Raw genomic sequence first — 12,504 nt, 5'->3', positions numbered from 1 at the left:
CTCAGGGGGTATGTTAACAGGTTAAGTATAAATGTATAAATGTATAAATCCTACAAATGTAGGGGTAGCAGAGGTGGGTGGGTTTTTGGCGGTAGGGTAGAGTGGCGTGAGCCCGAGAGTAGCAAGGGAGAATGGAGCATACAGTTGCAGCTGCTTGGAAGACCACAGGAACAATAAGTAAGTCTGTTTGTTTTGGACTTTTTCTGTGGTTTTGATATCAGTCACAGAAGAAACCAGACTGGGACTGTGGCAGTATGAGCTAGGAGTTCTGCAGGCAGTACAATTTAGTGGGACTGGTATATGTGTCAGTGTCCTAACACAAATAAAATAGAAATGATTGAGATGATTAGCAGTTTTTAGCAGATAAGCTGAGGACAAAAGAAGAAAACAGAAAAAAGGAAAAGAAAGTCTCAGGATGGACAGGATACACCCTATTATGTTTCTTATTATTTTGAGTACCACTATATACTTTGGACAGCAATACCAAGATCAGTAAGAAGACAGGCAAGAAGTGAAAGGCAAAGGAAGGGACTAGATAAACCCAGCGATGTACAGTAGTAGATTATGATGGAAACAGCAGAGAATCAGGAGTAATACAGCTGTAGCTTAAACATACATATAGTTTTAATGTGGGCTTAAGGTGCAATAAGTCCACAATGTCTAAGTTGCTGGGAGTCTTAGGTAATGAACAAGGGTGCTTCCTATATCATACACACAAAATGGGCTTAGTACCTAGAAATAAAAAGAGAAGAGTAGGGAGATAAGTATAGTTAGTGACTGCTGATATTGTAACTTTGTAAACTAAAACAGAAGGGCAAAGTCACGAAAGGATACTGTCAGGAGAGAAATGATGAGAGAGACATGAGGGAAGAAGGTGCAAAAAGAGAGAAGAAATGTGAGCTTCAGAGCAGAGACAGCACGGTAAGAAAAAGGTAAGGGGAGGAAAAAGGAGGTGTGCAGAAGTAATCCAAGACCACTGGAGAAATGCAAAGCTAACTTTGAAATCATCTCTGCAAATAACACAGATACTGAAGTAGTCTCCAGTACTAAATTATTAGAAGTTATAGTAGACAACATCATGACATTCAATCTCCACATCCAAAAAGCAATAAAAAAATCAGAAGTATGGTCTGCTACAGAAAACCCAATAATATCTGACTGAAAGCAGACAGATAACATTAGCATCCATCTACCTGTTGCCTATAGTTCTCTATGTCTCTATATTCACCAACCTTAAAATCAATCCCAACAACTAAACAAGAACAATGTTATAATAATGCAGCCAAATTTGCTTCCAACAAGCCATACTCCACATACCACTCTGTTGCCATTTGGCACCCAAATTGGCTTGAACTACCTCACCTATTCCCAACTTCAATTTACACACAGATCAGTCTTTCAGCTTGAAAAATGCACTGCCCTAAGCAGTGTATTACAACTCCTCTCCATCAATAACGCTCTCCACTCTACTGACAAAACACCTCCTCTCAATTCATAAAGCTCAAACAAAGCAGGAAGTGCTCTTTATTCCAAACATATCTCAAAATCCTGGAACTCAGTTCCCTCTCCAATCAGACTCCTCAACAACATGAATATCTTCAAAGATAAATTAAAAACTCTTCTTGCTTAACTACTGGTTATGGCCCTGCTATTACCCAGGCTAAATTATTCCTAAACTGCCTTTCTCTTATACACATGTATGTCAGTGACTATCTATTCTCTATTATTTTTCGGTCTTGTACTCTTCTTATGACAAAATGTGTAGAATTATATTTGACATAATATACTGCACCCAGTGCTGACTATGTTGCTGCAAAGTATATTTATTTATATGATAATTATTTGCTTTATTCATTGCTACTTTGTAATACTGCTAATGTTACCTGAATATTGTATAGTACTACTGTAAATAGTTATCATGGAGTTTTGTATGTAATACTGCTAAATGTTACCTTAGCATTCTGTATGTTGCATATGTACCACTGTTATTACTTCTTTTGGAGCTTTTCTCCCCAGGCCTCTACTGAAAAGGAACTGGTTTGGTCGGACTTTCCTGGTAAACAAATGGAGATAAATAAAATAAAAGTGAATCTATAGCTATCCAAAATGCAGGAGCTCAGAAGGAAATTGACCCACAGGAAAAAAAAGTCTATAAGATATACACGCAACAAATAATACTAAAAATACTATTCAGACCACTTAGATCTGGATAAAAAATTATTGTCCTAGGGTCTCGTCACAAAATTAGCAAAAGTGTGAACAATCGATCACAAAATAGCAAAAGTGTGAACTATCCTTTCACCCATTGCTACCCCACATCCTGTTGGTAAAACTTGTCCATCAATACAAACAATATAAATTTTTGAACATGAATTCAAGTTTATCTCCAATTTAGAAAATTCAGATGTGTGAGATAAAAATGTTCTCACTGTGCTAACTCCTTCTTTCTGGGGGTATACTTATTTATTTATGTATTTATTTTATTTGTTTCAGTTTGATAGCCAGGACAGTGGACTGGCCCATATGCCCTTTTCAGCCACAACCCAGGAACCATGGTGCAATATATAAACAGAAAATTATATTCTTCTTCTTTCAGCTTTTCCTGGTTAGGGGTTGCCACAGCAGATCACCTGTCTGCTCATGATTGGCAGTGGAGTTTTTACGGTGTCGAGTTTCCAGTCCGGGGCCCGACACTTCCACAGAAGGCACATAAACAGAAAATTATAAGTAGACTAAAGAATACACAGAGTTGTAAATAGTAAAAGAGCAAAGCAGGGAAATCCATTTGCTGTTATTTACAATTATAAAAGCAAGTGATATTATTTACAGTATATACAATTAAGGTAAGCATTCAACTTGAGGCCATTTGTTAAAAGTTTACCTTTACATGAAAGATGTGACTACAGTATGCACTGCGAGGACTAACTACTGTTATGGAAGCAACACCATTTGATATCCCTAAACAGTTGTTCTTTAAGTTTGTTTCTAAATAACTGAGTGTCTCTGGGTACCTCACTTCTGCAGGTAACCAATTCCAAACAGCTGTGCTGGGTTGTAGCATCAGTCATTAACACAGTCAATCCTAATAGTAAAGTTCTTTTCTTTAACAGATAAGATACATTTTTATGAAACAATATTGTCAGGAGTCAGTTATCAGAATTTTGAGGTTTAGATCAGGAAACTCTCACTTCTGTCTAACATTGCTTTGCATGTTACTGTTATTTCAAGAAGATGACACACACACACACACACACACACACACACACATATATATATATATATATATATATATATATATATATATGTATATATATATATATATATATATGGGTCTACTGCTTTTTAACGAAAGCACATTTCTCTGAACAGCAATTAACTGGGTGCAGTTTGCTAAAAACTCAGTAGTCCGAAGTCTGACATTACTGAACCACAAAACACAGACAAGACACCAAGGCACAAAATAAACATTACAAGCATACATTTCATAACATTTTTTGCAGGGGGCAAGCCTCCCTGCACCCCCATGTGGGGGTGGGCTGCAATCCCCACACCCCCTGCAAATTATATATACCAACTCCAAGAGTGCACTACAGTAACAACAATGGTAGATTTCACAACCTTAACTGTAGTGCGATCTCCATTTAAATGTCAAAGTGCACTAAAATTAATTTTCGTATGCTCTTACCTTCAAATACTACCCACATATCCCCCATGTCAGACAGCTGGTACGGTAGACGAGAAGGGACATAAACACTGTGCACTACTACTTCTCACACTACGAGCCATGAATTAACCACGTTGCCAAAAAGAACATCGGCAAACTCAGATTTCGGACTACTGAGTTTTCGGCAAACTACACTCAGTTAACTGCTGTTTGGTGAAATGTGCTTTCATTAAAAAGAAGTAGACTTATATATATATATATATATATATATATATATATATTTAGAGGAGAGAGAGATGGTTAAAGCTTGAAGTTCATAAGGTCAAATCCATAAGATCAAAGTTTTGAAAGATTTTTTTTTAAGTTCTTGCAGGGGGGCAAGCCCCCCCTGCACCCCAACACCCCCTGCTAACTAAATATACCAACTCTGAGATTGCACTACAGTGATGAAAAGAGAAAATTTCCTGTTCCACACTATACAGTGATCTCCATTTATACAGTTCGTAGTTTCAAAACTCAAAACTTCGATCTTATGGCCTCGACCATAAGAAATTCTAAGTTTTGAAACTTTGAGCTTTAAAAGTAGACACATATATATATATATATATATATATATATATATATATATATATATATTTCTTTTTTTTTTCTTTTCAGAGCCAGGAATTTACAGTAACAAGTTTCAAACTTTCAACAGACTGTCTAATAAAATTTGATGTGGAGTATCACAGAAACAACCATTAAATATTGGGTCTATTTCAAAGTATCAAACAGCCAGATTGTCGAAACCCATATGGTTTTGCCCATATGATCGAAAATTCAGTCCGTCAAGCTGTTCTGACTGAGATGGTGGTACAGTGGGGATCAGGGAATTTGCCCTTTTCCCCGCTGTAGTGCAATCTCAAACTTGGCATATATAATTAGCAGGGGGTGTGGGAGGTGAAGGGGGCTTGCCACGCTGCAAAAGCATTGTTTCTGTTGTTTGTAGGCATTGTTTCGGTTTGGGCTTTTTATCAGTGGACTGAATAGTTGATTATATGGTCTTGACCATTTTGGATTGAACATTTCGGCCATTCAATACTTTGAAATAGATCCTTAGATAATATATATTAAGAAAAAAAAGTGCCAGAAGTAGAGAACTGCTATATTTTTATCCCGTGGGTTATACATATTTGAAAATTCTAAGTTTACTGGCTGCAAGTGGAAGACTGAGAAATTCAAAGACAACGGCAGGAAAAATATACAGAACCAAATGTTACACAGACTATACTGCAGTATGAGCTGTTTATTTAGTGCAATGCTATGATAAAATATTTTTATGAGGGGAAACTATAAGAAAGTTGAAAAACTGTATCACTGACTAATTACAACCTAGGAAAAATCTTGCTGATGGCAAGAGAAAACGAACAGAACGGACATTTTGATAAACTTGAATAACTTAATTTACAAGGGGAATGTACTATTAAATTAGTGTTAAATAAAATGATAAAAAATGCAATATTATTGTAAATTGTTGGTTCATAATTTTAATTATGTGATTTATCATGTACCTATAGTAAGTGAAGTTGTTATATAAAGCTGTCAACTTACAAATATACATTCAGAACTGATTAAACATGAACAAATTGGTTGATTTGCCTACTTTATTTCAGTCTGTGTCACATTCACTTCATTCTGTAATTCTTTTCTTGAGTGACACTGGCACCTTTTGTTAAGATGTATCCACAGTTTTACTGAAACTTTTCAAAAATTAGAAAACCACAGCATAAACAAATTGGAGGAAAGCAACTCCCTTAGAGTCATTTGAGGGACCAGCACCTTTTCTGAATACTATTAATTGAAAACTGAATATTATAAAAAATATGATTTTTCAAAATTAACATTAATATACTCACTCTTCTCTCCAAACTCATACACTACTTATATCTCTTCTAGTATTTTTTTGATAAAGCATCAAATTATTTAGCAGGGATATATCTTATAAAATCTATGCATGTCATTATTAAAAGTGGAAAAATAACTCATTCAAGACACCGGTATTTATATTGACAGAGCATTTCTAATTTTTAGTGAATTCTGATGATGTGTCAGAATACTAAAAAAAATACAGTTATAAAATAATGTCTGTGTTCATAATGCTGCCTCTGGAGTGCAGTGACAAGCAGTTCTGTGCATGTCCCAGCCAACTTAGGTTTGAATAATGGCAAAGTACCTGATAAGACAACTGTGAGGGTGCCGAAGACTGCCAAAGGCTGGATACCTTATCCCACTGATAGGTGATTTAGTTTGGAGCCACTGCCATCTGCTGGCAAACAAAGGGCTAAGAAAAATGGGGTCTTTGACTTGTCAGAATCATGTTGCAGTACAGTGCAGGTGATGATCCAATTCATGTGTTTACAGCACACATGTAGTACTGGGTGTAGCAGTGCAGGTTCTGCTCCACCATTCTGCCTGATGTTGCCGCTGATAGGGAAAGACGTATGACATTAAAACCTCACTCAGTCATCATTATAATGGCTTCAACATCAACTTGCTTTTAGCCCCTCCCAAGCACTGCTGTAAGCTGGGAGCATGACACAATGAAAGATCTGATAGACTGGCAGGGGGAGCAGGTGGTCAGGGGATGGGGAGGAAAAAAAAAGTCTGGGATTATAATATGCAAGAACAGTGATCAGGATGCATTGTTATCATGTTACAAAGTAATACATGGAATTGAGGAATGCAATAACCCTTTATCTCATTTTATATTTGTTGTACTTGTCCCTGATGTTTTGCCACAATCAAAGGGAGTTACTCTCAGAATAACACAGAAGAAAAAGGCAGAGGCTAAATAAACTATTTCATACATCTAGCAATACAGATAATATGCACCTTCAGTTTCTCATACCTCAAAGGTTCCAGCTCTTCCAAAGTCAGCTTAGCACCTTCTGCCTGACTTGAGTTAGTTAAAATGCTGCTGAAGTAATGCTGCTGCCACCATCTTGATACTCAGCATCTAGAAAGTAACAGAAGCATATTCCAGTTAACACAGGCTTAGACCGAAGGACAGGAAATTTTGAGAAAATGTGAAAAAATACACCGTTTTAAATGTAGCTAAATGATTTGCTGTGACAAACTTCAGATAATCTAGAAAGTTTGATAAGAAACTTAGAATACCAGGTTCGGTCGGGCTTTCTCCACTCCCCTACCCCCATTCCCACCCACCCCACACTTTCATTACATATATAATATCACACCACATCCCTTCCTCCTATACAACCAATCACCCTCTCTAACCAATCTAACCCTGCTTCACTCCTATAACCACTCTCACCTATCTCCCCTCCTAATATTCTCACCACTCCCCCTTCCCCTCCTCACTAACTCCTACTTTTTATTCCTAGTCACACCCTCTCTGCTTTCTCTGCTTTCACTACTCTTATTCACTGCATTCTTGACTCATCTACCACTCTTCCCTCTCCCTACCTACTCTCCGGTCACGTGGCCACTCTATCTCTTCACCACCTTCCTCGTCTTGCTCTTTCTAACAACCTCTTATCATTCATCAAGCTATCAATCCATCTCACCTACTCTCCCCTATAATCTTAATACTCATACTATCTCTTACCCACAATTAATCTCACCATATATCTTCCCTATTTCACCATCTAAGCTCTTCAAAGTTCCTACTTGTTCTAACTTATCTCTCTCCTCTGGTCAGAAACCTAGATTTCCTACTACCCTGAACTTACTCTCTTCTCCTGTCACTTTCTTTGACACTATTCTTTTGGATGGAGACATCCATCCCAACTCAGGGCCTTCCACCTCTTCCTTGCACAATATCACTACTCATACCCCTCCCCCTCACTTACCTCTTTCTACCAGTAATTCCCCTTTCAAATCTCTAAAAATCTTCTTCTAAATATTCAACGTATTGTAAATAAAGTAAAATACCTGCACTCCTGGATATCTAACACATCTCCACACATTCTTGCACTATCAGAAACTTGGCTGAAACCTCACATCCTTAACACAGAAATCCTACCTCTAGGTTATAATGTCTTTCGCTCAGAGCCAATAAACAGGGGGAAGGGGTTGCTATCCTCTACTCTGACCTACTTAACCTGGCCCTTTCTCCATCTCTGTTCCCTGCTTCTTACCTACTGAAATACTCATCATAAATTGCCACCTCAACCCTCACAAAAAAATTGCCATAGTTTCTATACACATTCCCCCCAGCGATAATATTCCCATCTTAGAGAACTTCTTATCCTGGATCACTCACCATATCCCTTATGGAACTTTCATACTTAGAGACACTAATACAGACTGGACTAAACTGTCCCCCTCATCCCCTAACCATAGTCTTAACCTTCATGGTTTTCATCAACACATCTCCACCCCTACTAAAATAAACAAAGACCCATCCTTGACTGGATCCTTACTTCAGTTCCTCACCTCTATCATAAATCCCGGTATACGTCCCAACTCATTGAGTGACCACTCTTCAACCTTCATACACAGATTCACCCAACACTCACCTAAAGACCCTACTTACAGGGTATGCCAAAACCTTACCCAGTTCATCCTAGACACTTTTAACTCTAAACTATCTGGCATTAATTGGTCCTTCCTCTATCACCTCCCTCTCAATGAGGCAGTACATTCCTTCAATAAGATTTTCCTTGAGACACTTTATTCTGTTGCTCCATCCAAAAAAATCAGAGTCAAATCGAACTATACCCCCTGGCTAACAAAACAAACCCAATCAGTCAAGCACAAAAGAGATTCTTGCTGGAAATCCTGGGTTAAAAACAAGTCCCCTCTCTTACTGCAGACATACAAAGGGCTCAGAAACCTGGCTAAAAACTTTTCAAAAAAGACAACAGAGATTTTTTCCTCTAATCAAAGTAGCCCACACAAAAATCCACATAAATTCTGGACCACCATTAACAATCTACTCAACTCAGGTAACCCCACTACTCCCAACCTCTTTCCAAACAACACTGCTTCTGAAACTGCCACCCTCTTTTTCATAGAAACTATTCAAAACCTCACACTTAATACACAAAACAGTGCATCTCACTCAACACCTCCACTACTCCATAACAAAACTCTTCCCACTGCTTTTTCTTTCCAACCAGTCCCAGTTACTACAATTAAATATTTCCTTAACAAAGTTAGACCCTACTATCCATCAGCAGACCAACTACCCCCTCATTTCCTAAAAATAGCTGCACAATCCATAGCCTACCCTGTCTCTGTTCTTATTAACCATTCCATCTCAGAAGCTCTGGTCCCTGTCATTTGGAAATCCATCTATACTATCCCTCTTCACAAAGGGGGCAATCCCACTAACTTTAAACTAATTGCTATCCTGTCCCCCTATCCAAAATCTTGGAAAAGTGCATCCATGTTCAGCTACTCAAGCACCTTCTTGATAATCTCCTCACCCCTACCCAACATGGCTTTAGGTCCCACCATAGCACTTTTACTGCATTACTGTCATTTACCCAAATAATAGCTGAGGCCTGTGGCAATAACCTCCTCATCTCCAGTCTTTTCCTCAATCTTTCAAAGGATTTTGATACTGTCTCTCATTCTAAACTTCTAACTAAACTCTCAGACCTACATCTCTCTACCTCCTCCATCAACTGGCTCTCTAGCTATCTCTCCGGCTGGCAGTAATCTGTCGGCTGGCAAACTGTCCTCTCTCCATTACTCCCTGTTAATACTGGAGTTCCCAAGGATCAATTCTGGCCCCCCTCCTGTTTAATTTATTTACTAATAAACTTCACTCTGCTACTAACCTCTCTACAGTTCTACAGTATGCTGACAACTCCACCGTCATTACCTCTACCCATAACATCCCCGATCCACTAACTCTCACTCAACAAACCTTCTCCTCTATCGAAACCTGGCTCTCTAATAACTAATTCATATTAACCCCCCCCCCAAAAAAAACAAACTCCTTCTCTTCTTCCCTAAAACATTTGCTCAACACAAAGCCTCTTTCTCTATATCCTCTCTCAACAACACTATTATAAAACCAGAAGCCCATACTAAACTACTTGTAGTTATCACTGATGATTAATTAAATTTTGATATTCATATTCAACAAAGTATAAAAAAGACCCACCAAAAACGTGGACTTCTCTTTCGTAATCAAAAATTTCTGTCACCCTCCAGCAAACCCTCCCTCACTCAGGCCCTATCACCTACCCTGCCTTCTTTACGTTGCCTCTGTCCTTACTCATGTTCAAACATCTCTTATCACTAAACTAGAGTAAACTTATAACAAAATTGCCAGATTTGCCATCATCCTTCCTTACAAATTTCACCACTGTCTTCCCTTAAGTCACTCCAATGGCCAGAATCCTCCAAACAGCTACTTATATCCCAACTACATATTGCACACACTATCCTATATAAACCCTCATCCTGTCACTCCATCTCCAATTTAGTCTCCTTCTATAACCCCACCTCATCAACTCCATGCTGCCACTAAACACCTCCATCAGTTATACAAACTCAACAAAAACACTGGTAAGACCCTTTACAAACACTCTGTGGCCCATGCTTGGAACACACTCCCTCTCAATATAAGAAGCATTCAGCATAAATACCTGTTTAAGAAAGACCTTAAACCTTTTCTCCTGAAGACTTGGTCATGCCCTTGTCAACACCCCACTTGAACTAGTCTCCTCTCTTCTCATCTTATCTGCTTTTCCCTATCAACTCTTTGTCCTCCTTGTACTTGCTCTAGCAAACTGTATTCATACTGTACTCCTTTGTGTAATATTCAAGTACAAATATGACTCTGTTATTGTCCATGTTGGTGTGAATGACCTGAGACGTACCTTCCTGGACTTCATGAAAAGAGACTTGGAGGAGCTCTCCGATCTTGTAGCCCAGACAGGTATGACCCTAGCCCTGAGTAGCATCCTTCCATCACCCAGAATGATACCACAGTACAAGGACAAAATGATTGACCTCAACAATTGGCTAAGCTTCTGGTGTCATTCTAAGGGGATCCAGTATCTGTCTGTCTGGGATGACATGATCAGCAGACCATGATGCTTTGCCAGAGATGGCCTGTACCTGTTCGTCCTTGGGATTCCGGATACTGGCTAAGGCTCTTGCCACCCATATAGTGCCTTTTTTAGGCAAGGTTCAAATGACAAATTCACCACCATAACAGGTACAAGCAAGTAAAATCTGAGGGTAATGCTACTTAATGCTACCATACCTTTCGGCCACCTAACCTGGACCAAAACACTAAAGACGGAGGCGTGTCCATATTCATTAAGGATATCCACACCTCCAGGCTAGTTGCTCAGCTTAATGCATCCGAGATTATCCAAGTGCAATTAACTCTGAGCAAGACCACAATCCAAATTGTAACTTGTTATAGATCCCCCACCATGCCCCAGGATTCCCGCTCCTCATTTCTTGATACCCTGGAAGATATCAGGGTACAACCCAACACCCTAATAATGGGTTATTTCAACTACCCCACCATTAACTGGGAAAACTACTTATGTAACAACCCTTTTGCTCAACGTTTTCTAGAATTCATAAATTCCAATGCCTTGGATCAACTTATCCACAACCCCACCAGGGGAAACAATATCCTAGACCTGGTCATTACCAACATGGGCGACCGGTGTTCCACACCAGAGGTCAATTCCAAGGTCAGATCCGACCACAAGCTAATCACCCTAGACATCCACATCCTCCCCCCCACCCCCCATTAGGGAAACCACCATAAAAAATTTCTCCAAAGCCAACTTTACGCTTCTTAAGACAGAAGTGGCAAACTTCCCGACACCCATGCAGACAGAAAACAGAGGTACAACTGCTGAATCCTACACAAAGGCACTTTATAAGCACTTACACGAGTGCATGGATCATGCTATCCCTAACAGAACCAAGATGCTATCCTCCAAAAAAAGGAAGCCAATCTGGTGGTCCCCTGCCATAAACAAACTCTACAAAAGAAGAAAGAAACTGTTGCAAAAAAAAGAGAGTAAAATCCCATGATTGGAAGAACTCCCTGGTCAGCCTCAGTAAGAAGCTGAGATCCCTCATAAAATCATCCAAAGCTAGTTACAAAAACAAAATTGCTACAGATTCTAAAGACAATCACAAAGCATTCTATAGCTATGTCAGCAATCTCAATGGCAACACTCAGATCTGCTCTGAGTTACAACACAATGGCACTAAATATACAGAACCAAATGATACTGCCAATATCCTGGCAGGTAGGTTCAGTGGTAACTTTACCCCCCTCTCACCCCCTAAAGGGCCCATCTCTATACCGGAAGAATGCAAAGTTCCTGTAATCATGGCTGCCCAGGTAAAAACCACACTCTCCAAAGCCAAGAACACAACATCCATGGGACCTGACAACATCCCAGGCTGCGTTCTACATGAACTACAGAATGAACTGGCACCCCACCTAAGCACCATATTCAATCATAGCCTCACCTCAGGCTTTGTGCCCAGTGAATGACGCACAGAGATGGTTATCCCACTCCACAAACGGGGAGCCACCACGGACCCCAGGAACTACTGCCTCATTAGCCTAATGAGCCTGGTCTGCAAGGCCATGGAACATATCATCATGGAACCTATAAACAAAGACATTGGTAATCTCCAAATTCAGGACCCCACCCAGTTCGGGTTTGTAAATGGCAGATCATGTCTCCTAAACCTGACAGACTTCTTTGAAGCAGCCACCAAAGCGGTAGACAAGGGTAAGGTGGTTCACACAGCCTATCTAGATCTTGCCAAGGCTTTTGACACCATCCCCCACTCTGGGAATATAGATAAACTCACTAAACTAGGTATAAATCCCT

At 39.4% G+C, this 12,504-nt stretch overlaps 1 protein-coding gene and 1 long non-coding RNA gene across 2 annotated transcripts in view; one reads left to right on the top strand and one right to left on the bottom strand.

Moving 5' to 3' along the window:
* Positions 1–12,504, bottom strand: part of SLC44A5 (solute carrier family 44 member 5) — a 4,403,163-nt gene that overhangs the window by 1,997,980 nt on the left and 2,392,679 nt on the right. The window contains exon 5 of the mRNA XM_044085789.1: positions 6,552–6,659. The gene's annotated coding sequence lies outside the window, so the exon portion shown is untranslated. The remainder of the gene's footprint in view (positions 1–6,551; positions 6,660–12,504) is intronic.
* The window catches only part of LOC122813464, a 467,821-nt gene that overhangs the window by 104,055 nt on the left and 351,262 nt on the right, over positions 1–12,504 (top strand). The gene's annotated exons all lie outside the window — the stretch shown is intronic.

This window comes from Protopterus annectens, chromosome 10.part0, assembly GCF_019279795.1.
Source record: "Protopterus annectens isolate FY-2018-M chromosome 10.part0, PAN1.0, whole genome shotgun sequence".
Taxonomy (NCBI): domain Eukaryota; kingdom Metazoa; phylum Chordata; order Ceratodontiformes; family Protopteridae; genus Protopterus; species Protopterus annectens.
The sequence above is the reverse complement of the archived record's forward strand: the minus strand, read 5'-3'. Positions and strand labels throughout refer to the sequence as shown.